Here is a 26,125-nt window from a genome sequence, read left to right as displayed (position 1 = left end):
TGAGCCCTCTGTGTTTGCCCTCTCGATTTTGCTCGTTGGCTTGCTTTCCTCACTTCCGTTTCTCTTCTTGTGCACTGATTCGCTTAAGCTGAACAGCCAATCTGAGTGATTTCTCTCACCGACCAGCTCCGTCGCCGATTCAACATGCTGAATCTGCTAAAAAGCCTCCGACACGGGCAGACTAGAGCTAACGGTGCGGGACACACCGCAAAAACTAGTCCGACAGACGCTCACCGATACCCTGAAAGGTGTCAGGGCCTTAACACTCCGACTAATCAATTAGTTGATTTAATCGACAGATCTCCACAAAGAATCACACAAAAGCAGCACTTTAAATCTTATGTTTACCAGAAATGTGCTCATAAGTTTCTTGTTATTCAGCTTATAAAAAGCATAAAAAAACCTGACTTATCAACTAAAGAAATCGTAGTCATCTAAGACCAAAACGACCGATTAGTCGACTAATCAACCAAGAGGGGGCAGCCCTACTTTGGACACAGGCAGTGACGCTGGCAAGAACAAGAGGCATGTTTAACTACAGGTACAATTAAATTCTTCTCAGAGTGTGTTTAGAGACTTGACTTTCAGGAAACGTCTGCATCACAGAGGAAACAAGAGCCAAGTACAGAAAAATCACTTAACCCCAGAGAGGAGCGGAGTGGCAGCGCATGAAACGGCGCCGCTACAAAGTGTACGTCAGCTGTGTCTCAGGATGTACGTTGAGTGGATCAGTAATCAGGGATTTTTATTGAAATTTCCATTCCACTTCTTAAGACAGACCCTGAAAAACAGGCAGGAAACAACTACACAAGGCAGCATGAATCACAGCTTTAGGGACTCTTAAGCTTCTGAGAGGAAACGCCCCCCCTCCTTGTTGTCACTATGGTCTACTCATCAGTGTAACCAAGCTTCTCTCTGATGTGGTTTGTGTCAGCGTAGTAACACATGCAGCAGAGTCAATGGGGGCACTGTGGGCGCCTGCAGTGACTGGAGAAAGTGTAACACTCAGCTGAACATGCGCATGAAGCCGACGATGGCATGTGTCAGTTATCTTGTCACATGAAGAGTTTTCAGTCACAAGATCCCATTTCTCATGTACTTCCAATGAACTTTCCCGCTTCTTTTTTTACACGCTCTCACAAACAGCATCTGATTTTACAGAAATAGCATTTCTTGAGCCTAATGAAAGTACCGCACACAGTAACCTGTATATTATTAGACACCTGAGAGCCACTTATATGTGGTGAAGCAGCCTCCAAAGTGAATGGGACAGCCCCATTTACATTTTTAGTATTACAATTATTCACACAGCAAACAGGATTTCTACTAGGGGTGATCCCCATTGCTAAAAAAAGTACACATTTTCCAAACACTTCAGGGGATTTCTTCCAATCAGAAGAGAGCTTCCTCTATCAGGGCTAAGTGCTGTTTTGATTAAATAATTGAAGTAATTAATTGATCCTTCGCTCTTCTTTTTCTTTCACTGGTTCCAGCTTCCAAGCCGATGGTTGGCCATCAGACAGTTTGGGGCTGTCAGTGAGCGGCCGCCGGCCTAGTTTTTGTGGTGAGTCCCACACTGTCCGCTCTAGTCTGCCGGTGTCTGAGTTTTTTCCGGACGATTCAGCATGTTGAATCGGAGGTGGCGCCCGTCGGTGAGAGATATCACTCTGAGTGGCTCATCTTAAGCGAATCAGTGCACAAGAAGAGAAACAGAAGTGGGGCAAGCTTCTCATTTTTCATCTTCATCTCATCCAATCATTCCAACACACGGATATAAGTCATTCAATTTAATATAATTTAAGACAAAGGAAAGCAGCAAATTCCCACATTTAAGAAGCTGGAACCATCAAACTTGCTATATTCTTTAAAAACGCATCAATCTCCAACCCATTTTACCTAGCCAGGTTTCCAGAAACATCCAGTGATCATCTACTGTTTATATCTACATAGACAGCCATCCTGTCATTTGGGTCTCTGTGGCTACAACAGGGACTGGAAAGCAATAATCCTGTGAGGCTAACCTACACGCCACACTACTTTATGTGCAGTACATGTAAGATTAGCAATGGGTTTGCTAACCAACGTAAGATGTAAACAAAGTATTTTCGAAATGGAACAAACATAAACGTAAGTGGTTGCTTTTCAATTCCAACTAAGACAGAAAGACTCAAAAGGGCAGAAGTACTGTTGCAAGCAGTTACTGGACTAAAATATAGAGCTTATGATTTGATAATCAAACATGCCAGTCCTAAAAACAGCAGTCAACAGCGACACACTACACTGCCGTGACCGTACAATCAATCCATATCCAAGTATGAAACAAAATCAAAAGCATACTGTTGCTGTAGCTAAATGGATCATGACAGACTGCAGGCCTTCAATTAAGAGATGTCATCAAGATAACAAGCACGTTCTGGTATTTCATGCACGTCGCCTTCACGTGAGGGACAACTATGTGGCGTATCGAGGATTTATGTGAAAGCCACAAGTCTTACAAGTTTAAGCAGCTAAAGCACTTCAAGATAAAAGGTGTTAACAGAGAAACCTGTTTTGCGGGTGAAAATTTGAAATGTGTGTACTGTCAAGTCTCAATTTAACTTCCTTGTGATTGTTGTAATGTATAAAGTAGGGCTGTCAACGTTAGCGCGATAACAACGTGTTAACGCAAATCCTTTTTAACGGCACTAATTTCTCAATATGATATGAAACTAGGAAACCTAAGGAATCCATTGGTACCACCATGTCATACTAGCTTGTTGTGAAGAAGGCTAAATAACGCTCCAAACTTACACAAAATTTTGGCCAGGAAAAACAGTCATGGCCTTTTTCAAAGAGGTCCCTTGACCTCTGACCTCAAGATATGTGAATGAAAATGGGTTCTATGGGTACCCACGAGTCTCCCCTTTACAGACATGCCCACTTTATGATAATCACATGCAGTTTGGGGCAAGTATTAATCAAGTCAGCACACTGATAGCTGTTCGTCGGTGTGGAAGTTTTGATGTGAATGACATTAGGGTTAATGTGGCCCGGGAAAGAGAAGTTTGGGGTCCCCTGCTAGAGCTGTTGCCCCTGTGACCCGACCGCAGATAAGCGGTTGAAGATGAGCGAGTGACATTAGGGTGTGTTGTTGTATAGATATGTTGCACCTGTTTTCTTGTGAAACATGTTCGATAAAGTGGGATAAACAGCAATTAATTCTCAGTCTGATTTTATTTGTCCAGTAACCTGGAGCACTTTTATTTTGAGATTTGTTTGAGAGAGAAGGTTCTATAACTTGGTGCCGTTTTGGAGAAAATGTATGTTATTTAATAGTAGGGTGGCAACTAAAGATTATTATCATTGTTTTTCATTGATTAATCTGTTGATTATTTTCTTGATTAATTAATTAGTTTTTTGGTCTATCAAATGTTAGAAAATGGTGGAAAATGTCTATCAGTGTTTCCTAAAGCCCAACAAGATGTCCTTAAATGTCTTGTTTTGTCCAGAACTCAAAGATATTCAGTTTACTGTCATAAAGGAGTAAAGAAACCAGAAAATATTCACATTTAAGAACCTGGAATCAGAGAATTTTGACCTTCTCTTCTTAAAAAAATTACTCAACCCGATTATCAAAATAGTTGCTGATCAACTCTACTTAATAGTCAATGTTTTATTATAAACATACAATTGAATTTAAATTTTTCATGAAAGAAAAGTTACAAATGTTTGTGTATGCTGTCAATTATAGCTCTTAGAAATAAAATTGGCAGGTCAGACTTTTAAAAGATCAGAATCGGCCAAGAAAATTGCAAACGATGCATCTCTAGTTATTTTGTGTGACCGAATATGCACTTAATCATCAAGCTTTTGATATTTAAATACTACAAAAACTATTAAAATGATTCAACAGCTGGGCATATTTTAACAGTTACACATGTCCTTAGCCTTTCCAGATAGCAGTTTTACTGGTTCTCAGAAGCTTTAACTTCTCAGAAGGAATCCAACATTTATGTTTCTTCAAATACCTTTACAACCTTTGCTGATCCTAAGTAATAACACAGTGTTGACAGGTATCGTTTTTCCAACACGCAGCCCTGCTGCTCAGCTGAGGCCAGTGAGAGGTCCATCATTAGTCAGCAGATAGCCGGTATGCAGCAGCACCGTCATTCAGGCGACTGAAAGGGAGAATTGAGCGGCCCACAGTGAACACGTTGGTGTAAAGAGGCTGGTGTAAGGGGGGTATTAAAGCGGTATGGACAGCCCGGGACCAGACCAGAAAACAAACGCTGACAGGACTCCAATCTGACCCAGAGACGAGGCGAGGAGGGTGTGACTATAATTACAGAGGTATTTGGGCACTCGCCAGTTTGGCATTCTCATTCACTGCCATTTCATGAGCAGCTCAGGGCTGAATAAGCCCCTGCAAGCTCTGCCATTAACCTTGGGCTGTTTCAAGTCTACATCAAACCCTGCCTTCATGACTACTACAGCTCACAGAGACTAAGATTAGTTTGACATTGGATCCCATACAGTTAAAAACAGTGATAGCAACATTTATCTAACCCACTCAATGAAGCAGACTATCAAACTGCAAATTTGTGCAAAAATCACGACCGTAAAAGGATGAGAGATGTACAACAGACAAGAGATGTGACACCAGAGACACTCTGGATGGCTGGTTGCCTTCGTCTCAACATCAGCGATGTGGTAAATAATTCAGCAGTCAAGGACAAGACACTGAAGAGACAAAACAGAATATAATAATAGGGCTGCAACTGATTATTTTCATTATTGATTCATCTGCTAATTATTTTCTCAACTAAAAGAAAAAAATGTGAATGTGGAAAGAATTGTGAAAAATGTCCGTTATGTTTTTCCAGAGCCCAAGGTGATGTCTCCAAATGTCTTCAGAACATCCCAAAAAAACAAAGATATTCAGTTTATGATGGAATAAAAACAGGGAAAAGCAACAAATGCCTACATTGGAGATGCTGTGACCAGAGAATATAAAACATTAAATATCTAAAATAGTTGCTGATTCATTTTCTGTCATTTGACCAATCGATTAATAGTAGACCTGACACAATTAGTCAATAGAGTCATCGATTTACAGAAAATTAATCGGCAACTATTTCAATATTCGCTTATTCACAAAAGTAATTTTTCAAGCACAAATAACCCAATTTCCTTTGTTCCAGTTTCTGTGAGGATTTTCTGCTTTTCTTTCTCTTATGCGATAGTTAATTTAATATCTTTGGGGGGTTTCTTGGGCAAAAAACAACATTTAAATTAGGGATGCACCGATACGGATACCGGATAGGATATCGGGCGATACTGGCTCAAATAGCTGAATTGGATATCGGTCACAATGGGGCCGTTTTATTAAATTCAGTTCTATGTTTGTATACTATATAAACATTATATACTGGAATTTGAAAGTTTTGACCAATTTGTTGCTGAATTAAAAAAGTTTACTCCTGAATTGTAATTCATATTAATTTTGAAGATTCTTTTGCCAAGTTATTGGTGAATTTATTTTAATGATAAATAACAATTCACTAAATGTATATCTATGTATTTATTTGTTGCATTTTGTTTTACAAAGTTAAGAAAGCAATGTTTAAGTCAAACCTGATATTGCCTTACACATAAAAGAATGATCCCAGTCACTTCCACACAGTGAGGCATACAGCTCATACACTGGTATCGGATCGGTACTCGGTATCGGTCGGTACCCAAAGCCCAGGTATCGCTATCGGGACTGAAAAAGTTGCATTGTTGCATCGCTAATTTCAATGATGTCACATTAAAATGTGAAAACGTGATGGGTAATTTAGAGACCAAACAATAACAGCATAATTGAGAAAATGAGATTAAAATTGATAGAAAAATTAATCATTAGTTTGCAGCCCTCAATAATAAACTAAACGTTGTAGCTCTAAAACATACTATCCTTCTGTCCAGGTCACTGAAACCACATGCCAGGCTCTGTTTGCCATGTAGCCACATTACTGTAACAGTTTGAGTGGATGGCCAAAACATGGTGGCCATCAGGGCTGGAGGTCAATATACTTTTCAGATTATGAGACTTAAAAATATAACACAGTTTCTAAATTATCCTCTTTAAGCCTGGACATGACAACCACTTATAATAAAAAATATGGGTCTGAATTTTTTAAATTATAAATATCCACCTGCACTGACTGTACTAAGTCAGTAAAATCCCAAGTTAAGTGTACTGGCTGCACTGCTGGTCCCTCTGAGAAGCAGATGTCTCTGTATTTATTTATAACCTGGTGCTCCTGCACTTTAACTCCACTGGTTCCTGACTAACAACAATAACAACCATTTCCCTGTAGTGCTGGAGCATGTTGGCCCTGACAGCAGAGCGGCTGCTTCAGTGCGTGTTCTTGCGTGAGTGTAGCGGTTTGGGGGTTTGTGGAGTTGGGGGTGGGTGGTGGTGTGGCTGGGATAGATGAAGAGCACACACAGTATGGTAACCTGATCCACAGACTGCATGATGGGACAGGGAGGGAAGGGGGCTAAGAATAGCACGGAGCCTGACACACAGAGCGCAGAGTACGCCACCACCACAAGAACTAGCAGCAGCAGCAGCAACATTACTCCACTACAGCTTCCAGAGTACTGCCTGCTGTGAGCAGCTCTCACACACACCATGTGGAAAATGCATGTGATTTTCTCCTGGTCTCCCATGTGGCTGCACGTACGACTGCGCACACAAAGGAACCTACAAGAAAGCAAGCTCTGAATTCATCACTGTGTATAAAATGTTATAGACCAGTAGAAATAAAAACAAAGTGGATTATTAGCAAGAATATTTGAAATCTACGTTAAATCTAGAATCAGGTTTTCCTACAAAAGGAGGCAAATCCTGCAACGCATTCAAGGAGACGCACTATGCCTGCTGCGACAGTAAACACCCGGTCACGTGGTTGTGGTCCTGTATGCCGTCAGGCTAAATGATGGGGGAGGTCTCTCTCAGCTGCGCATCCACTTGCAGCCTTCGTCTCCTCCGCCTCCTCCTCCTCCTCCTCCTCCTCCTCCGACTACCTAATGAGTAGCAGGACAAAGCCAGGCGCAAAGGCCCCATTACTGACACTACGGGAGAGGGGCAGAGGAGGCAACAATACCACGCAAAGAGCCAGCCATCTTCAACATGATCACACACACAGCGACTAACAGCATACATGTTTGGACCAATTTATGTGCCTGCAATGTATAAATACCTCGCACTGTGCACGCCAAATCTTTTATGTGCCCTAGAAATGTCCAGTCCAATTATTTTCCACAAAATAAGAAGATAATCCTATTCATCAACATGTCAGTAATCCAAATTATTGTTAAAATCATGGAAAATGTATCAATTCCATTTTTTTAATGATGACTTATTCATTCAATTTATTTATCATGTAAAATCTGTTTGTTCTTAATGTCTTTATAAACTGAACATGAGGTTTGTGGCTGTGAGATTAAATAAGCAATTTTAAAACATTAAATTAAAAGATATGGTAACTTGTGGTGCTTTTATTTATGTATTTAATGGAGCAAAAGATTTATTTAATAAAAGAATACTGGATTAATTACTGGTGGAAATATGAGTTATTTCCAGCAACAAACCCTGTCACTAACCAGGCCAGTTGTTGCTGTGCTTGTTACACTGTACATGGCATCAGGGCTGCATCTAAATATTATTTTCATTGTCGATTAATCTGTTGGTTATTTTCTTGATTAATCGATTAGTTGTTTGGTCTATAAAATTTCAGAAAATGGTGGAAAATCAGTGTTTCCCAAAGCCAAAGATGATGTCCTTAAATGTCTTGCTTTGTCCACAACTCAAAGATATTCAGTTTACTGTCATAGAGGAGTAAAGAAACCAGAAAATATTCATATTTAAGAAGCTGGAATCAGAGAATTTTGCCTTTTTTTTCTTAAAGAATTACTCAAACCGATTAATGAATTATCAACTACTCAATTAATCGGTGCAGCTCTGCATAGTATAGACCAGAGTACCTGAGTAAAATGCCCATAATAGAGTGCACAATATGACAAATCTGAAAATTACTTTTAAAATATACAACAAAAATAAACACACATAAGCCTTATCTATTTGTTTTATTTACAGTCATGCAATCCTTCTGCCTTAACCACCTACCAAATTCAAAACATTTTAAAGATTGCATGCACAGAATGAGTGCAGCACTCCTCTTCCCATCACTGGGTCATCTGAACTGATTTCGACATGGACAAACAAACAGCAAGTGACACTGGATGCCTCAAGGCGTCTGTTCACCTCTCACTACCCTAAGCCCAGACAGACGAAACACGCCTCCTCCAACCACAGTGTCTGGCCTTCGTTCCAGTGGTTGTTTGGTTGCATAAATGAGCCAGCCGTGTTCCTGGTAAGAGGTGGAGAGCTCTGGTTCAACCTCCCCCACATGGGAAAAGCATGGGCTACCATTGCCAATAATGGTGAGTAAATGTATGAACAGACAAGACAACTGCTGCCAAAATTTCACAGAAGCTGATCAATGTTATCAAGACACCAGCCACCCGTACAGATGGCATTTGGTGGTCAAAATTAAACCACCTGGTAAAACTGTCAAAATGGTCATTTTGATGAGAACATGCTGTCGCACAAGTGGACCAAATGGCTAATTTTCTGCCTGATCTGCCATACATCAAGCATACTATTCAATTTAACTAAGGACAAATCATGTTAGTTTGGAAAAAAAATACTTTCCAAACACCCAATTTTCTGGCTTAATTCACAATAATCCAAGCATTAAGCTGTTGTAAGGCCCAGACATAACGTACTTTATGTGTCCTAAATGTGTATTCTTATGTAAGATTGAGTGCTGAACTGTTTCACAGCCTTAGCCATCACTTAAAAGCTTCCATGAAAACAGGAATAGCCCTAAATTTACAAGGGAGAGGCTCAGGGCATGGCTCGCACACAAATGAAACGCCTCATAAAATAGCCTACTGTTTGTATGCGAGAGGCGTAAATAGGGTTAACTTTACTGGCAGGAGAATAAGGCTCAGCCCACTGAAACACGCCCATAAAAATTGGTCCGAGAGTCTTAAGAAGCCTTCCACCGCCGCTCTGAATGTAGGTTAATGATCAGATACCCAAGCAGCAGACAAGAACAATGAAGCCTTTACTGACGATTATGGGTTAAAACGGAGGGGAGGGGGAACGCGGGAGGGATTAGAGCAAAGGTTAGGACCTAGGCGTGGGTCTTATTTCCAACACCACGTCAAGCTCACATGACTGGACCAAACACTGGAGAACTGTTGCTGTTCAACTTCCAAGTAAACTTCGATATCAACAGCAGAAAATCAACAGTAGAAATGGAGAAACCAATTCATAAATGACCATAAATAACATGCTTATTTCATTCTATTTGTGTTATGTAAACAAAAAGCCTCATTTCTTAAAGCCCCCCCCCTCCAGCCAGTTTAACCTCCTGTTTTTTGGTAAATGTTCTTTCTCATACAGAGCGTGGGGATGTGGTTAATAGTCAGGCGTAATTCATTACCATGACAACCAGATTGCATCGTTTTTCAACCCTGTTTAGTTAAATTTACTGTCTACCAGACCAAAAATGAGACAAGAACTAGCGCAACATGCCGACTCTCTCTCGCTCTCTCTCTTCTTTACCGTCTCCTCCTGTCGAGGTGGCCGCCTGGCTGCTGCTGCACTGAGGAGCCGCACTGCCGCACGCCGGCCACAGCGCACCGGGGGACGGATAGACATGCCGTTTGAAATGCAGTTTTGGGGGTGCTAACACCGACCGCTCTCGCCTCAGCTCCCAGCACCGACACCGCTCCGGGCTGTACTGCGATTCGTTTATTTCTCTAACGAGACCTTTCTCTTGAGCTGAAATTTATGTGCTCCCCGTTGTCCGGACCTGTTAGAAGCAGGCAAATCTCCAAAACGGCATCTGCTGCTTTCCGTTAATTTATCTCCAGCAGGAGGAGACGGTAAAGACGAGAGCGAGTGAGAGAGTGTGTTGTGATAATTCTGCCGGTGAAATTTCATGTGGACTAATCCATTGCGTTGATTGCACCCGTTCTCGGCACACACAAATGCCATGGTGAAAATAAACATACAAACTAATTAAATGAAAACCCTCAGTTAGCTAATGCAACAAGTTGGGCTAGCTAACTACACCTAACTAGCTAACTAGAAAGCATGAGTGCGCCTGTGTAAGTTTGGAGGATGATGTATGACTTGCAGCTTCTACTATAGTCATACGTCATATTCCCATTTTAGCATCAACCTTCCTTTTCTAACTTTCAACACAAAATTAAGTTATTTGGCAAAACAATTCGGTTAATCAATTAGGAAATTATTCAAAATATATGAAATATCATAGAAATGCTAAAATACACTGGAGGGCGGATTAAAAAACTGGTCACTTTTCAACTCATGGACTGAGAAGAACACAAGCACCAATAAAATGCGATGTATTAACTCAAAAAAGTGATTTCATATCTTTTGCAGCTAGCGAATTAATACGATGCTTTGTCATCTTTGTCACTGAAGCCAACCACATGACTATACAACAAAACACATCTCTAACAAGGTGTCACAACCTCACGGTATACCCAATCTGCCGGGTTCAATATCAGCAACTAGCAGGCCTCGGTCTGAAAAATTAACCCATGGAGGGAAGTGTTGTCAGTTTTCATCATGACATTCAAGACATGAATCCATCTACACCTGCCACATCCTATTAGGTTTGATGAAATGTCGATCCGATCGCAGGCGCGACACATGGCTGCCACAGCTGTGCAAAAACCACAGCTTTGCAGTGCCAGAGTACCCCTCGGCGAGGCCGGCGTGTAAAGGTTGACACAGCATCTCCGTCTTTAGACTGGAAGGAATACACTGACTACTGAGCAAACAAAGTCTTTGATCAGCAGTCATGCAGCATGAAGATTAGTAGCAGTTTCATTTCAGTGCATTCACCACTGGGCTTTAAGATAATGCAGATAAACAAGTTACACTCTCTACAGAGCACAGTCAGCAGGTTGACTTCTACTACTTTATTGTGCACATTAATAATAAAAATGTCAACACACGGGTTGAACTTCTCCCTGTGTTCTTGTTGCACAATGGTACACTGACCAAAAAGATCATTTGCCAATAAAAGAGTGTATGCTCACTACCAGGGAAGAAAACAAGAGGAAGGAAATTCCATTTTTAACTGGTAAATACCAGCCAAGCTCAGCAAGAAATAATATGGGCTGTATTTCTATAGCTTAGACCATTTAGTTAAATACAGTGGAAACCGCTTATAGTGATCACATCTGTTCAGGTCAAATTGATCACTATAAGTGCTATCTAATTGACATTTGTATATTTATTACATAAATACAAAGTAATGAGGCGGACGCTTCACTATTTACTGGCTCGCTTCTTGTGCCTTTTCCCTCACCAAGGGTGAGGCGTTTCCGTTCTGGCCGACTCTGCAGCGCAAGCGTGCATGCAGATGAACGTTGCCCCTTTCCCCGGACTCGTTGCTCTCTCACCCGGTAGTGGCATGGAGGGAGACAGGCGCCGGTCTGCATGTGTGCCGCAGAGCCGGTTGAGGGGCGTTAGTCTAACATAGTTTAAAAATGTTTTTTCTATATGTTGTATGAAAAGACCCAAAATGAACACTGTAAATAGATTACTGGATTACTAAATAAATTATTTAAATAGCGTTTGTATAGGAATGATTCTGTCCCAAGTTTTTGATCCATATAAGTGGTTGATCACTGTAACCGTGATCACTATAAGCAGTTTCCACTGTAAAAAAAAAAATGGTATAGAGCTGCAACTAATGATTATTTTCTTTATTAATTAATCTGCAGATTGTTTTCTTGATCAACAGATTAATAAATTTGTCTATAAAATGCCAGAAAAAAAGCTGATCACAAAGACATTCACAAAGGTGACGTTTTCTAATTGCTTGTTTTGTCCAACCAACAGTCTAAATGTCAAATGCATCTAATTTATGATCCCAGATGACTAAAGAACCAAACATTCACATTTGAAAAGCTGGAACAACAGATTTTTTGCACTTTTGCTTAAAAAAAAGAAGACGATCAACTATCGAAATTGTTCCCACATAATTGTGTGTCAATTAACGAATCGATTAATCAACAGATCATTTGAGCTCTACTTTGGTAAATATTTGCTGCACTTCTTAATTTGTCCGGTTTAACACTACAGTCTTAATGCACAGGAAAAGAGGAAATAGTCCCTTGCCCGGAGGTAACAAATCATTCGCAGCAGTCATTTCCAGCCACACTAGCATTTTAGAGTTGATGTATTTCTATAGTCAGCACTGCATCAGAACCAGCACAGTCATATCAATATCTCTATATTGATTTGGACTCTCAGGTATTATAGAATATCACAGCTCACATTTAACACTCAAGTGCACTAAGTGTATGGAGACTCAATAAACACCATTTCAGATACACAAGTAACCTCCTATTTTATTGTGATTTAGATTATGTATTGCTGAGATGGCTGATAATAGCAAACACTAATCTATCTCAGTATACCACCAACCCTGGTCTAAATATATGGCCAAAACACTATCAAACTGTAATAAGTAAAAACAATTATAATACATGACTTAGTAACTAATTGAACTGGAGGGCTTTTACTGTGATGCAGCTGCAGCCACGAGTCATACCGAATTGTTAGGTAAACATAGCCACTAAGGCTAACTCTGTTCTAACTAAATGTTGTTCCAAATCTAGATTTGAATATTTTCCAATGCCTTTTTGTCAGGAGGGAGAACAGGCCAGAAACAAGAGGAATGCTCTTATCTGGACATGAGAAAAGTAAGACCATTGGGAAATAACTACTCCTACGTTATGCAACAACTAGATTAGCTGATGCATAAAGATGCTAAATGGTATTTCAACATCATGTTAATAATAATAATATCATACAAACATCACCTAAGCTGTTGTCTCTCTTTCAACCGCTGCATTTTGCACTGCACTGACAACATAAACTCCTGTTTAAGAATATTTTAAATCTAGCTGAGATCTGTCAACATCCAAGATATCGGTTCATTTCAACTCCTTTCTGTGTGAACTTTAGAGCCTGTTTAATGTTGAGGAGTTCTGATTTCATTATATTATATTTTTCATATTAAACTTTCAATGAAACTAGAATATTTGCATTCCTCTAAACTGAATAGTAATATGAACCCACTCAACAAACACGTTAAACACTGTTTCATTTATTCAGTCTCTTAATGTTTGTTTATTAAAGTTTAAATGACGGTAAAAAACTATGAAACTGTCATGTGTATGAACTGTGATACATATTAATAAATTTCCCTAGCCTTACTACTACTACATATGGATTAATAACATCTGAACAAAAAGATAATACTGTAATGTCAAATGTTTTAACTCTGTTCTTAATAATGGTTAAAGTGGCAATAGACAACTTTTTTGCTTCAACTTATCATTATGAAGTGAACGTTGACTGCACAGTGTAGTGGCTATAGAATAATGACACCATCTGCATTTAGATTGGTCCCTTATAAGCCTCGCTTTCACTATGCAATTCCGTCTGCCTCCGGGTACGATCCCCTGGGAAAACGAAGGCTCAATTGACGGCACAAAGGAAGTGCGCCAACCATTGCGCAACCGAAACAGACTGACCTTCAGTTAACGGCTGTAGCAATTTCAATTCAGCCAGTGCAACAAAAAAACAGCGACGGGCTTAACAGCAGCGTTGGGTCTATCCTACAAAAAGTTCGCTGATCCGGCAGGGAGCGGCCCAGGATCAGCAAACTTTCTGTTGCTGCCGTTACACAGGTTACACCCAGCGCTGCCGTCTTTGAATTCTGAAGCAGCAGCGGCTCACTTGGGTGTTTTACTCTGCCTTTATCATAGCACTGAGATCTAGGTTTCTAGTTCAAGTTAGGATTTTTACAATTGTTTCTTGCTTTGGACAGTAGCCAGGCTGCTAGCGGTAGCCCTGTTGCTAACTCTAATGCCAGCAGCCAGAAAAATTAATGAAGAGCTACAAGGAAGCCAGGAACAGCCAGAAATAAACCTCTATGACTGATTGTCCGTTTGATAATCTTAACAAAGAACATGTTTTTTTGCAGTGGCCTTTCTAAAATGAGCAGTGGTGGAACTTACTGTATACAGTATTCACTATATATTCACTAGGAAATAGCTGATAAGACACTGAGTCTAAAAGCAAATAATCTAAAATGTATTCTTAAAACAAGTTAAACTTGCTTTCTTTCTTGATTATGTACACAACTGATTTGAAAATGAACTATTCATAGATGTGACCGTTCTATTTTCAAGCTTACGTGTAAACGGAAACAAGTACATGTGTAGTATTGAAGCAACATGAATAGTAACCCATACCACTGGCAATGATTAACAACATTTCCAAAAAAAAGGTTCCAGTCACAGAAAGTGGGATGCAACAAATCCAATGACATACACAGAAATCGTCCAAATACTCATTAACCTATTTTGCAGCAGGAGGGTCCTTGGCCCTCAGAAAGCATAGTCACTGTAACAGCCCGAGTAAACAGGATATGATCGCTTTCTTTGGCATCAGTAAAGTGAAAGCAGCACAGCAATGAAGAATGCAACCACATGCTCATTATCAAATTGTCTTTTTCCCCACTAACTGCCAAGGCACACACTTATCTCTCTCACTGCTCATTCATAAAAGGAAACTTTAAGGGCTCATTAATAATCAAAAACCTAGAACATTGTAATGTTACAACCCAGTTGTTCCTTCCGTTCTGCAGCGTCACGCTGTGTCTCCTGCAGGAAGGTCACAGGCTCTCAAATTGTCAGTCCTTAAAAGCACATAGCGGATTATCGAGGAAACATCAGCCATTACACACCGAGATACTGCATTCAACGTCCCAAACAAAAACAACGCTCTACACGCATTCAGCTGCTAGCACATGTTGTGTAATCAGCAGTCTCTACACACAAACGCACACTTGCTGGGCCTCTCGGAAAGGCAGATACTCGGCTGATGGAGCCAACTGCAGATGCCGAGCTAGAGGCACTTCACATCATCAGTCTCGTTTGAACTGCAACACAATAAATGTTGTCTACAACATGAAGTGAAAGTGATACAGAGCAGAATTTTAAGCTGTCTGGAATAGAGGAAACAGATTATTTCTGCCTTTGGCTCTCTGTGTTGTGGGATTTTTTTAAATTTATTACAACCTTTCCAAACCTTCAACATAACCAAGTTAGAAGGAATCGTCAACAAGAAAAAGAAGAAGAGTAAAACAAAAACTCTGACAGTTTTGGGGGCTTTCCCAGAAGATACTGCCCTGGGGTGATCACTCAAAGCAAAAAAGAGGAACTACATTCATATTATGCTAAAGGCCAATACTTTCACAGCTTTATTACAGCCACAATTCATAACAGGCCAGTGTTGCTGATGAATTGCAGCAAGATGGCAGAAGGATTAGACCTAGAAGACACAATAGAAGTCCAAACATCTCAAAGCCAGCTAGCCTCTCATGAGAGGTCTTAAGCACAAAGGGCACCAACTTTAGGAGTCATTATGACTCCTCTCATGATTCACTTGAAAAAGAGCCCAAATATTCAGTGAGCTGAGGCCCACGCTGAAGGAAATTTGTTTGTCCACGATTACTGACTTTAATTTGTGTAATTTCATAAGCATTTCTTTCTTTTTCAGGTAGAATAATGATTACTAAAGACTTTTTTCCATTGCACTGATCTGAATTTATACCCCACCACCTCTACTTCATTGTGAAGGGCATTTTCCTACCCTGCCACCTCTTATTTTCCTTTTCTTAAATTACCTGGGTTTTTCCTGCATAAAGAAATGTTTGGTTCCCCCAAAGAAGTAAAAAGAAGTAAATTTTCTCTGAATGTGTTTAAGAAATGTAACAGCCAACTAACTGATGGTTAAAACTATAAACCAGTGCAAAAATTAACATTACCAACATAAGCCATCATGTTCTGAACAGAAAAATTACATTACAAATACTAACGCATTACAAACACTAACAAAAAGAAACACTTGCATTTTACTACTTTCAACTAGTCCAGTATTCGGACTAGGCAGGCATGATGGGAAATGTGGGCCGCCCCAATCGCTACAATACTCCGCACTGGCAGAGTGCATATCACAGCCAAAGAACATATATTGCCAAGAAGTGAACGTAAATTTTTCGTTCCATTGCAAGATCAGCGTCCAGCAGCAGACCTACGCCTCCACCATTTTGGACTGAAAGCGACTACCGGACGCCAGTAAAACATAACCTAAAAAGTGCCATACAAAAGTAAAACAAAATTATATATATATATATATAATATAATCATGCCCCTTCAACCAGCATGTTTGCTGCGTTAGTGAGGTACTGTAGCTAGCCAGCTATAGTTTGACAGTACAGTCAGTCAGGCCCACTGTGTGTTGTGCTTGTGCTGGCTGCGCGCTGGTCGCTTATGCCCGAATGCTAAATCGGCATCTACAGAGCAAAATTGCTACCGGCGTTCGGGAGGAGCAACCAATGCCGTCTTGCGGAGGTCAAAGTAAACAAACTACGACGCATGCTCCCAGTGATGCAAGAGGTCATGAAATTGTTGTTAATTTTTCGTTTCTCTCTTCTTTTCTGAGCACCTGACTTTTAATGACTGTACATTTTCTAAATCTATAGTTATTTATAATTATTTAATTCCCAGTGACGCTTACTATTTAAGTGCACTGATTTCATTTTGGACAATAACATTTTTCAAACTGTAAAATATCCATCCACCATTACATATTTTTGTCACAAGTGTTTGCTAACCACATTGGAGGGATCATTGCTAAAAAATGTGTGTGACTGATCATGCTTAGTGTTGTGCGTAGTCACCCCCCAAAGGCCCATTTGGAGCCAGGAAAAACCATGATTACTAAACTCTGTTGAGGTATGCGACAAACTAGTGTTATACTGGACACAAAGGCAAATGAATAGAAATTATAAATAAAATGGCAAAGCCTGTTATGTCTTATCCATCCTGAAAACTGAAAAACAAATCCATCCCTATGAAAAAGACAACTCCTAAAGCAGAACACAAGGGAATACTGTATGTCCTTACATAATTGTTCCTGCTTTATAGCACCGTGGTCAATACCCTATTCTCTAACTAAGAGGCTTAAAGTCTGTCTGGAAAAGCTAGAGCAGCCATGGTATGGTTTCCCCAGTTACATATACAGTAGGTCCTTTCTGAGCCAGTGTTTACCAAGCCAGGAAATCTTGAAAGGGTTCAAAAATTATTTAGCGAATTTGTCATTTTAGAGTTCCTAGGGTGCTAGGGTATGCAGCAATTTACGAAAAATCATCGACTAGTTCCCAGTGATTATTGAATAGTATTTTTGCTTGGAATGCATGTCCCTAATAAAAACACACAATTCAAATGATTAGGAAATAAATGAGTATATTTTTATTTAAATATTTGCTTTGATAAATAAAACACTTAGCATTGGTAGTTTTAATTATGGATGGTAAGCTGCTTAGAGCTAGTAGGACGTTAAACAGGTCATAATTCCCTCTATTTTATATTGCTGTGAAAACATCTCCTTCAAACAACTGTATTTATTCAAGTTTCTTGTAAGATTGCATTTGAACACATCATGATAATGCTATAATTTACCTTCGCCCAATACTCGAATACTTTACTGAATAGAGCTTGAACGCGTCATAATGTAATTCAATGGAACCCTGTTAACGTTAGCTGTTAGCTTTGTTATTTAGCCAAGCAGGACTGTCCTGTCCTCCGTCTGTATAAATCCATGACGCAACCATATGTGCAGCTCCTGACCAGTGAACGAGGTGGGACCACACTGCACACATACATGTTTGTTGCTCTCAGCCGCATGCATGAGAGTATTTAATAATAATAAGTATTTAATACCGATCTCCCAAAACGCATATTTTTACTGAATTTTAGCCGATCAATCGGAGCATCCCTAGCTGTAATGGCTGTGTTAATGTTATATACTTCCCATCAAACTGTCCATTATGCCTCTTTTGGGGCTGTATTGCTTTTTCACACTCTGTCCCTCTCTCTGCTTGTATGAACATTTGCCTGGACTGCATGTGTATAGCTGATGTGACTGCAGACCCTCCCCTCATCTGTATTTCACGATCTGGCAGAAATTAGAAGAAAGTCTGATTATTGTGCATCCAGACCTGTCACTCAATGCATCCCGGTGAGATCAGAGGATGAATGTTGGCGCTGAATGTCGCCAAGATAGACGAAGAAAATAGTACTTCAAACTGACCAAATCGACTCCCTGTCTGAATGTCATGAAGTTCTTCAGATTAGCACCATAGCAGGTCTGCAACAAACAATTTTCCATCAGTATTTATTATTTAATTTATCCAGTTTTCAATTAATTAAGCTAATATTTTGAATACTGTAAAAAATACTATTATGTCAAGAACACAAAAAAATGCTTTCAAAATTACTCTGTCTAACTAGCTGCCTAAAAACTAACTATCCGCGTAGAAAAACAAACTCTTAATTTCACTGGATCATATTTTACTGGAGATCTTGTCACGATCGAGTGGCTGGTTTCTGTATATTAAAATCCCAATATTGATCACGTAGCTATGCAATCTCATTTGTATATGTAGACACTAAAAGTGCATTCCCGTGAGTGGGGAGATCCTTCCATCAAACCAAATGCTCCAAATTTCTCTCCAAGCTGCAGCAACAAATGATAAGATTGTGACACCATGTGACAAATTGTGCACACAGGCACTGTGAGTAACGTCTGAGGGAAAGACGGATGGATAATAGTGAAAGAAAAAGCTTTGGGGGAGCAGCAAAAACAAGATCAAAATGAGTCAGTCAAGGGAACCCTTCTAGAAATGATGAGGAAGAGGAAATTAACATATCCAACACCAATTCAGACAAAAAAACTGTTGCTTGTGAAATTGCCAGTCAGCAGTCAAGGTCACCCAATATCTGGCTATTGACTGTTGTTACATTTACCCTTAAAATGTAGTATAAATGGAGATTTAATGGTGGCATTAGCCAGTTGTCCATGACAGTCAAAGGCACATACTTTGAAAGCAATGCTTTGCAGTAGTTGCAGCATCACATGACACTTCTTTTTGTAATATTACATTAAAATACAATATTATGATAAAGTTATGCAGGATACTGAGGCCTAGTCCACACATACACGGGTATTTTTTTGTAAACTTAGCGTTTTCTATACATTTTTGGCTTTTTGTCCTCACCCAAACAGAGTTTCTGGCTTGTAATGTCAGAGTGTGCGCCGTTATCTCCTTTGTGAAGCGTCACTAATGAAGGAACATGTCGTACAACGGCGGCATAAATGCATCCAGCGCTGGAAGTGGTCAATTAACCTTGCTAACAGGACTTTTTACATGGATATATGATACATTAGGGCTGTCAATCAAATCAAATATTCAATTGCGATTAATCACTTGATTGTCCATAGTTAATTGCAATTTAATCAAATTCTTTTATCTGTTCAAAATGTATTTTAAAGAGAGATTTGTCTTATCAACATGGGAGTGGACAAATATGCTTGCTTTATGCAAAGGTATGTATATATTTATTATTGGAAATCAGTTAACAACACAAAACAATGACAAACAAAAAGTTTAACTTGATGCCAGTATCTTCACTCTAGCTTTAAAGCTGAGCCCTGTACAACCTATAAAAGGCAATTTGCGTTAAAGTAATGGCAGACAGTGGCAACCACCCAAATTAACTGGACAAGGCTTCAATGTTTTGGTAGCAGCCTCCATGTGGGTTCTAGCTGAGCTGTGTATTCAAAATGATCAATTTCAAGGCTGTGCCATAGCTAAGCAATATGTTTTAGTACATTGGTCGTGTAATAAATACTACCTTTGTCAGAGAATGGTTTATCCATTAAGTGCGACACACCAGCCATGTAGTATCATCCATTTGTCGTAGAACACAGCGGATGTGCCATACAGATGGCAGAACTGGTACTAATACGGTAACCAGAATGTGCTGTATCATGACTTAAGTATTGTGATAATATTGTATCGTGGGACCTCTGGAAATCCCCATTCCTAATTTAAAATAGTTAATACCAACAAGGAAAAATTTCGCAACAGGAGTGTACCTTTTCTGTTGAGCGAAGTTGATCAGTCACTAACAGATACTGTAGTTTGTTTAACCGGTGTCAAATATGTAATATATAATATAATAAAACCTGTGAGAGAAAATGTGACAGATACATAGGTGTAAGATGTACCACAATATTAGCAGGACTTTAGAGTAAAATGTACCCCTATAAATGCTAAATTAAGTAGAACGGAATGCCATACTATTTTTCACTGCATTCTGAAGAGCTTTCAGTTCAACAGAGATTTTTATAGAGGTTTAGAGACACAGCCTTTTCTACAGACAAGGCAACATAAACGTGCCATTGTTTCAATGTCAAACATCAATAAGCTGGCAGAAGATTGAAGTGTCAGAAAGCATAACATTCAGAGAGACTGCAGAAAGTAAAGGGATACACCTCGGCTTCAATGACGCAACAAAAAAAGTACTGCGGTACTGATGCTAGAGTACCCATAACACATTTCAAGAACTCTATGGTGATGTATTGAAATATAAAACACTTGTCCTTACCCTATTCTCACACTACAACCTTTAGCACTGTGGGACTTCTCATTCATTCTCAGCCAAATCACCATCTGATGCATTTTCAGCTGCCAAGTACACTTGCAGGATCTTTATACATTCTTATGTCCTTTTTATTTTGGGACTGTGCTTGGACATTGAGATATTTGCACAAACTTATCACGGACACTAAAAGAATACGGACTGAGAACGGCCCAAAAAACCTGTTTGTTTGGTAAAGTGGGAGAATCTGATTACACTGGAACATTAACAAAAAGCTTGCTAATCCCACCACATAAAACTAACTAAAACTGGCTGTGGAGACCATCAACCCTGGTAATAGACACTATGCTTCCACCTGATACGCCATTATACTAGTAGGAGAAGAATAAGACACATTTACAAAAAGCAGTGTGTGGTCTCTTTACTGCCAGGGCTATGACAAGCAAAAAATGTTATTGTAGTACTAAAACATCAATTGTTAGCGAACAGGTGAATAATGGATTATTCACTGAACTCTCACCCTAACATATATTATGTATTACTATGTCATAAACAGTGTCCGAAATTAACGTTTTGACTCACCGGCCAAGGGGACTGGTAGATGAAAAAAATCCACCGGTCAAGAACATTTTTAGCAGACAAAATAACGTTTGAAGCAAAATTATTTAAATATATTGATCAGTGGTTAATCAATTCAAGCCTGAATACAACTCAAGAAGTCTTGATCTCAAAATTCAACGGAAGTATTTCCTATTAAATGTACTTAAGGCTCAAATTGAGACTCTCAGCATAGTTTTTTATTACATAACTATTTTGGTACAAACATTCACCCGCCAGTATAGCAGATAGCCTTCCGAGATTTACTTGCCAAACGTAAAATGTACCCACATTTCAAATTGATTTGATTTCAGACCCTGGTCATTACATAATTTGAAGCTTTGGTCTCCTCAAATATCTTAATTGTGGTTTGAGTTTCAGAAACAATACATACATATCAAATTAACCAGATTATTTCTAAAACACATTGTAATTACAGCACCTGTGATTGACCTTTCCTGGTCATCAAGGACTAAATCTGACAGGTAGTAAGTCTTGTGCTTTAGATTATTGATGCCAAAACTTGAATGATGTGTCATGGAAGACTGAAAGTACACCGGTTGTCATTCAACTCTAAGTACATCACCACAGTATCGATTAGTTCCTCCTCCCTGGTTTAAGGTATGATAACGAGTGAAATGACTATGTGTAGCTTCTAGTTTTAGCTGAAATGAAAACCTGCTAAACTCTTCCATGGTACTTTGTTTGACAACCCTGTCATACAGCTTTTTAAAACAAGCTTATGCAAAACTCTGTGAGAATACATGGTGACTAATTAAACAATAAAACAGACTGATGCAACCACCCAATCATCACACAATACATGGGGTGACTTTAACAATAGCAAATGGCCAATTATTAGTGGGCTTTGATGATTTTGAAGCCAATTGGCAATTTTCTTTTGAAATTATGTGGAAGTTCTGTTGTATTCAAATACCCCCTGTGACTAATAATGCCTTTAGTGACTGAAAAAATGCAAATTTTACATGGGTACAGGTTAAGATTTTTTTATTGTTGCCTTTTTTGTGGTTATAAGCAAATATTTTTTATGTCAACGTAACTAACTTGTTCTCTTGCGATCATTGAGTTAATGAAATAATCCTTCCACGATCTTGGCATGTTTTCAGATGTACTGTTGACATAAGCCTTTTCTTCTTGAGCGTAATCATTTTGTGATCACAAATAGTGCTTGACATCAGAAAAACAAATGTTCTCTTGTGATCACAAAAGGAACAAACCGTGTAATGTTGAGATAACAAAATATTTGTTTTAGGGCTGTCAAAGTTAACGCGATAAAAACTCTTTACCGCAAATTTGTTTTAATGCCACTAATTTCTTAAGTGCATTAACACAATCGATCTTTCGGAGGTTGTAGCAGGCCTAGTCAGCTCACTGACAGCTGTTCTTGCCTGTTGGGCCTGAGTTTGCCATGTTATGATTTGAGCATATTTTTTATGCTGAATGCAGTACCTGTGAGGGTTTCTGGACAATATTTATCATTGTTTTGTCTTGTTAATTGATTTACAATAATAAATATATACATACATTTGCATGAAGCAAGCATATAGCCCACTCCCATGGATACAAGTATTAAATACTTGGCAAATCTCCCTTTAAGGTAAATTTTGAACAGATAACAAATGTGCAATTAATTTGCCATTAATCATGGACAATCATGCGATTAAATATTTAAATCGATTGACAGTCGTAATTTATTTTTGTACATTTTTTGGGGGAAGAAAACATTATAAATAGTAACCCCTGCCTTCCTATTCCTGGCAATACCAGCATTGTCGTACATTTTTAGGCCGTCTCTGCCTTTGTCTTACAAAGACATTTGACAAGTGTATGTATTTAGCATCCTATGTTGATAAAGTGTTTTTACTGGCCAAATTATCTACAATTTGTTATTATATTGTTCATATATTCGTATTTATGTCAAATGTATTATAACACCATAGCAAAAATAGTACCCTCCCCTCTCAATATTAATAGTACACGAATATATATGCATGAAATTAATAAAATACTGGCAATCTTACCACGGTCTAATACTGCTTGTGGTGTATAGGAGGTTTACAACTATCATTTAAAGTGTGTATAAACGCTGTCTCTAGGTTGTTTTTAATTTAAGGTCGACGTTTTGTTGCTTCAGAGCGGTCGCTGCACGGACAGCCATCTAAAAAACAGCCAGCTTTTGTATCAGGCAACACACCCCCAAGATGTCAGAGCTATTGGCTGAGAAGGCGCAAAGCTATGCTAGTTCCTAGTGCGAACTAGCAATACATAACTATATATATGTACACTAGATTTATAATAGTCATTATCCAAAACTACTGTGTAAATAAACGGTGGCGTTAGTTTTAGATCATTGCAGACACAAACACCACCCACCTCACGATACTGTCGTGTTTGCCTTCAATGCACACCCAGTACAGTATGTTATTGAGCGCTTAAATGTTCCAACTTGGTTAGTAAACATAACGTTATGTGCTGAAATGTGTTGCACAAGCACAATGTGCTGCACTCTGTGGCCAACATAGATAATATTCCATGTTTTAATGGCAATATTTAACAGGAGAGCACAGCACAGCCTGAGACAAAAGCCCACTGCAGCCCCCTTCCTTCACTGCCCTCACAACGATCCCCCCTCCCCAGCTCAGCGCTTCATCTAGCTAGCTAGCACAGCTCGTCTCCAGCCTGACACACAGCCTCCTCTCTGGCTGGCTGGCTAACTAACCCAGCTCCGACATTTTCCTCTCGGCTTTCAACAGTCCTCTCGCTTCAACAAGGTTATTAAACGCAGTGAAATTCCAGTTAGCGAAGTACTTAATGTGTTGTAATAACACACGTGGCATACAACTATACCAAACCCACGCAGACACACACACACAACATTCACACGCAGTTTACTTCACGTTAGCTAAGCGTTAGCTTAGCTTAGCTAGCTGTAGCTAAGTAACGTTAACTAGGTTTTTTTACTCCCTTTACGATCCGAGGCAGTCAAACAAACCTTACCTTTAAAACTGGGTCTCACGTATCCCCACGGACTCATTCAAGGTTGTGCTATATGTGAATATTGCGCAATATAAAGAGTTATTTCCTAAACGCTGGACGTTATAACCGTAGCCTACGGCTGTGTGACGTTCATCGCTGGGGTTTGAAAACATCGCAGCCGTTCGTCGCCCGTTGCTCCCTCCGAGAGAAGAGCCCAGCAAAACATGCAAGCGGCGCTCTGATTGGTCGAGAGAGGAGTCATGTGACCTGCTGAGCCTCCACCGAGCTTATAAGGTCTCCGTCTGCTCTAGTGATGGGAATTACGGCTCTTTTTAGTGAGCCAGTTCATTTGGCTCAGCTCAGAAGAGCCGGCTGTGGCTCAGAGGGTAGAGCAGGTTGTCCACCAATCGGAAGGCGGTTCGAACCCCGGCTGCTCCGGGTCACATGTCGTTGTGTGAGTATTTAGATTACATCCTGATGGGCAAAGCTGGCACCTTAGCAGCCACTGTCATCAGTGTGTGTGAATGCTGACATGTAGTGTAAAGCGCTTTGAGTGGTCCGAAGACTAGAAAAGCCCTATATAAATGCAAGTCCATTTACGGCTCTTCATTTTACCACTCCTGCCTTTTATAATTCAGCAAAATATAGCGCTGTTTTGACCTATGATTAGTATGTGTGAACATATATCACTTAAATTATTCACCATATAATTTCCAGAATATCGTAATTTTACATGCTGCTTCGTTTCCGACTGTCACTCATCTTATCTGATATTAGCGCGCCGCACTCCTCTCTCTTTCTCTCCTCCTCTCCCTCCTGCTCTGTACTTGTAGACTGTCAGCACGCCAAGCACCCCCGCCCCTCCCTGCTTGATGGTTTGATCCTTGTCTGTTCATCACCTGATTGGTCGCACAGACGTCATTAACACAACATTCATGGTACGTGTCCACATGGGCGTTTTTTATCGCGAGTGGACGCGCCGCTTCCCAGCATTGGACGCTTGGTGGGCTGTTACTAGAAACAAGGCACTAGGCTCCTGATTGGACGGACGCTTTCCCTCTGTGGCCTGCTGCTCCCAGCTTTCAAACCGGAAACAGTATGGAGGCTCGTTTGGAAACTTTCTTCTCTTATTTCACGAAAATAGTTTTGAGACGAGAAATAAGCCATGCAGTTGCTAAATCTGTCTTTATTTTCGATCGACAACTTTTATTTTGAAAGATTCTCGGGAGTTTCGAGAGGCGGCGAGTCGCGGCGAGTCGCGGCGAGTCGCGTCGGACGCTCGTGATTTATATAAAGTAGACTAGCCCCCCAACTTTATGAAAATAAGAAGCGGGCGTCGTGACGCTCTGTTTCTCAAATCGCGCCGCCACACTACCAGAATGCATTGCGCGGCTGCTTACATAGACAATGAATGGGGAGCGTGGAAATGACGAAGCCTGTGGACACGTACCATTATCGTTCACTTAAAAGAGCCGGCTCAATGAACCGGCTCGTTCTTGACCGACACATCACTAGTCTGCTGGATAGACTGTATATATGGGTATGTGTGGAAAACCATTTAAACTCTTTGTTTTTGTCGATGCTGTGAGTAAATCCGCACCTTTAACGTTAAGAACATTCTCTGCGCTTTCACATGTTGTCGGCTTGTGGCGTGTATAACGTATAATTGATGTTTTTTTAGCGACTAGAGAGAGGGAGAAGAGCAGTAATGGGCACTTGACGTCATCTTTTCCGCTGCTGTGTGTGTTGCGGTTAGTGGGAACTTTCTCGAAGAGATCACGGCACAGTGTGAATGGATGTTCCTGTCTTTTATTGTGAGCATGGCTGAATATGTTGCTGTCAATTTCATTACATTAACTGATTA

At 39.9% G+C, this 26,125-nt stretch overlaps 1 protein-coding gene across 5 annotated transcripts in view; it reads right to left on the bottom strand.

The window, feature by feature from the left end:
- ankrd12 (ankyrin repeat domain 12) overlaps positions 1–24,497 on the bottom strand; it is a 47,934-nt gene extending 23,437 nt beyond the window's left edge. For 3 of the 5 annotated variants that reach the window (XM_037786572.1, XM_037786574.1, XM_037786575.1), the window contains exon 1: positions 24,283–24,497. The gene's annotated coding sequence lies outside the window, so the exon portion shown is untranslated. Of the gene's footprint in view, positions 1–18,221; positions 18,363–24,282 lie in introns of those variants that run through there. The other 2 variants (XM_037786576.1, XM_037786573.1) reach the window with 2 other exon arrangements.
- Positions 24,498–26,125: the final 1,628 nt, after the last annotated feature.

Source organism: Sebastes umbrosus, chromosome 12 (genome assembly GCF_015220745.1).
Source record: "Sebastes umbrosus isolate fSebUmb1 chromosome 12, fSebUmb1.pri, whole genome shotgun sequence".
NCBI lineage: Eukaryota > Metazoa > Chordata > Actinopteri > Perciformes > Sebastidae > Sebastes > Sebastes umbrosus.
This window is presented reverse-complemented; position numbering and strand designations above follow the sequence as displayed.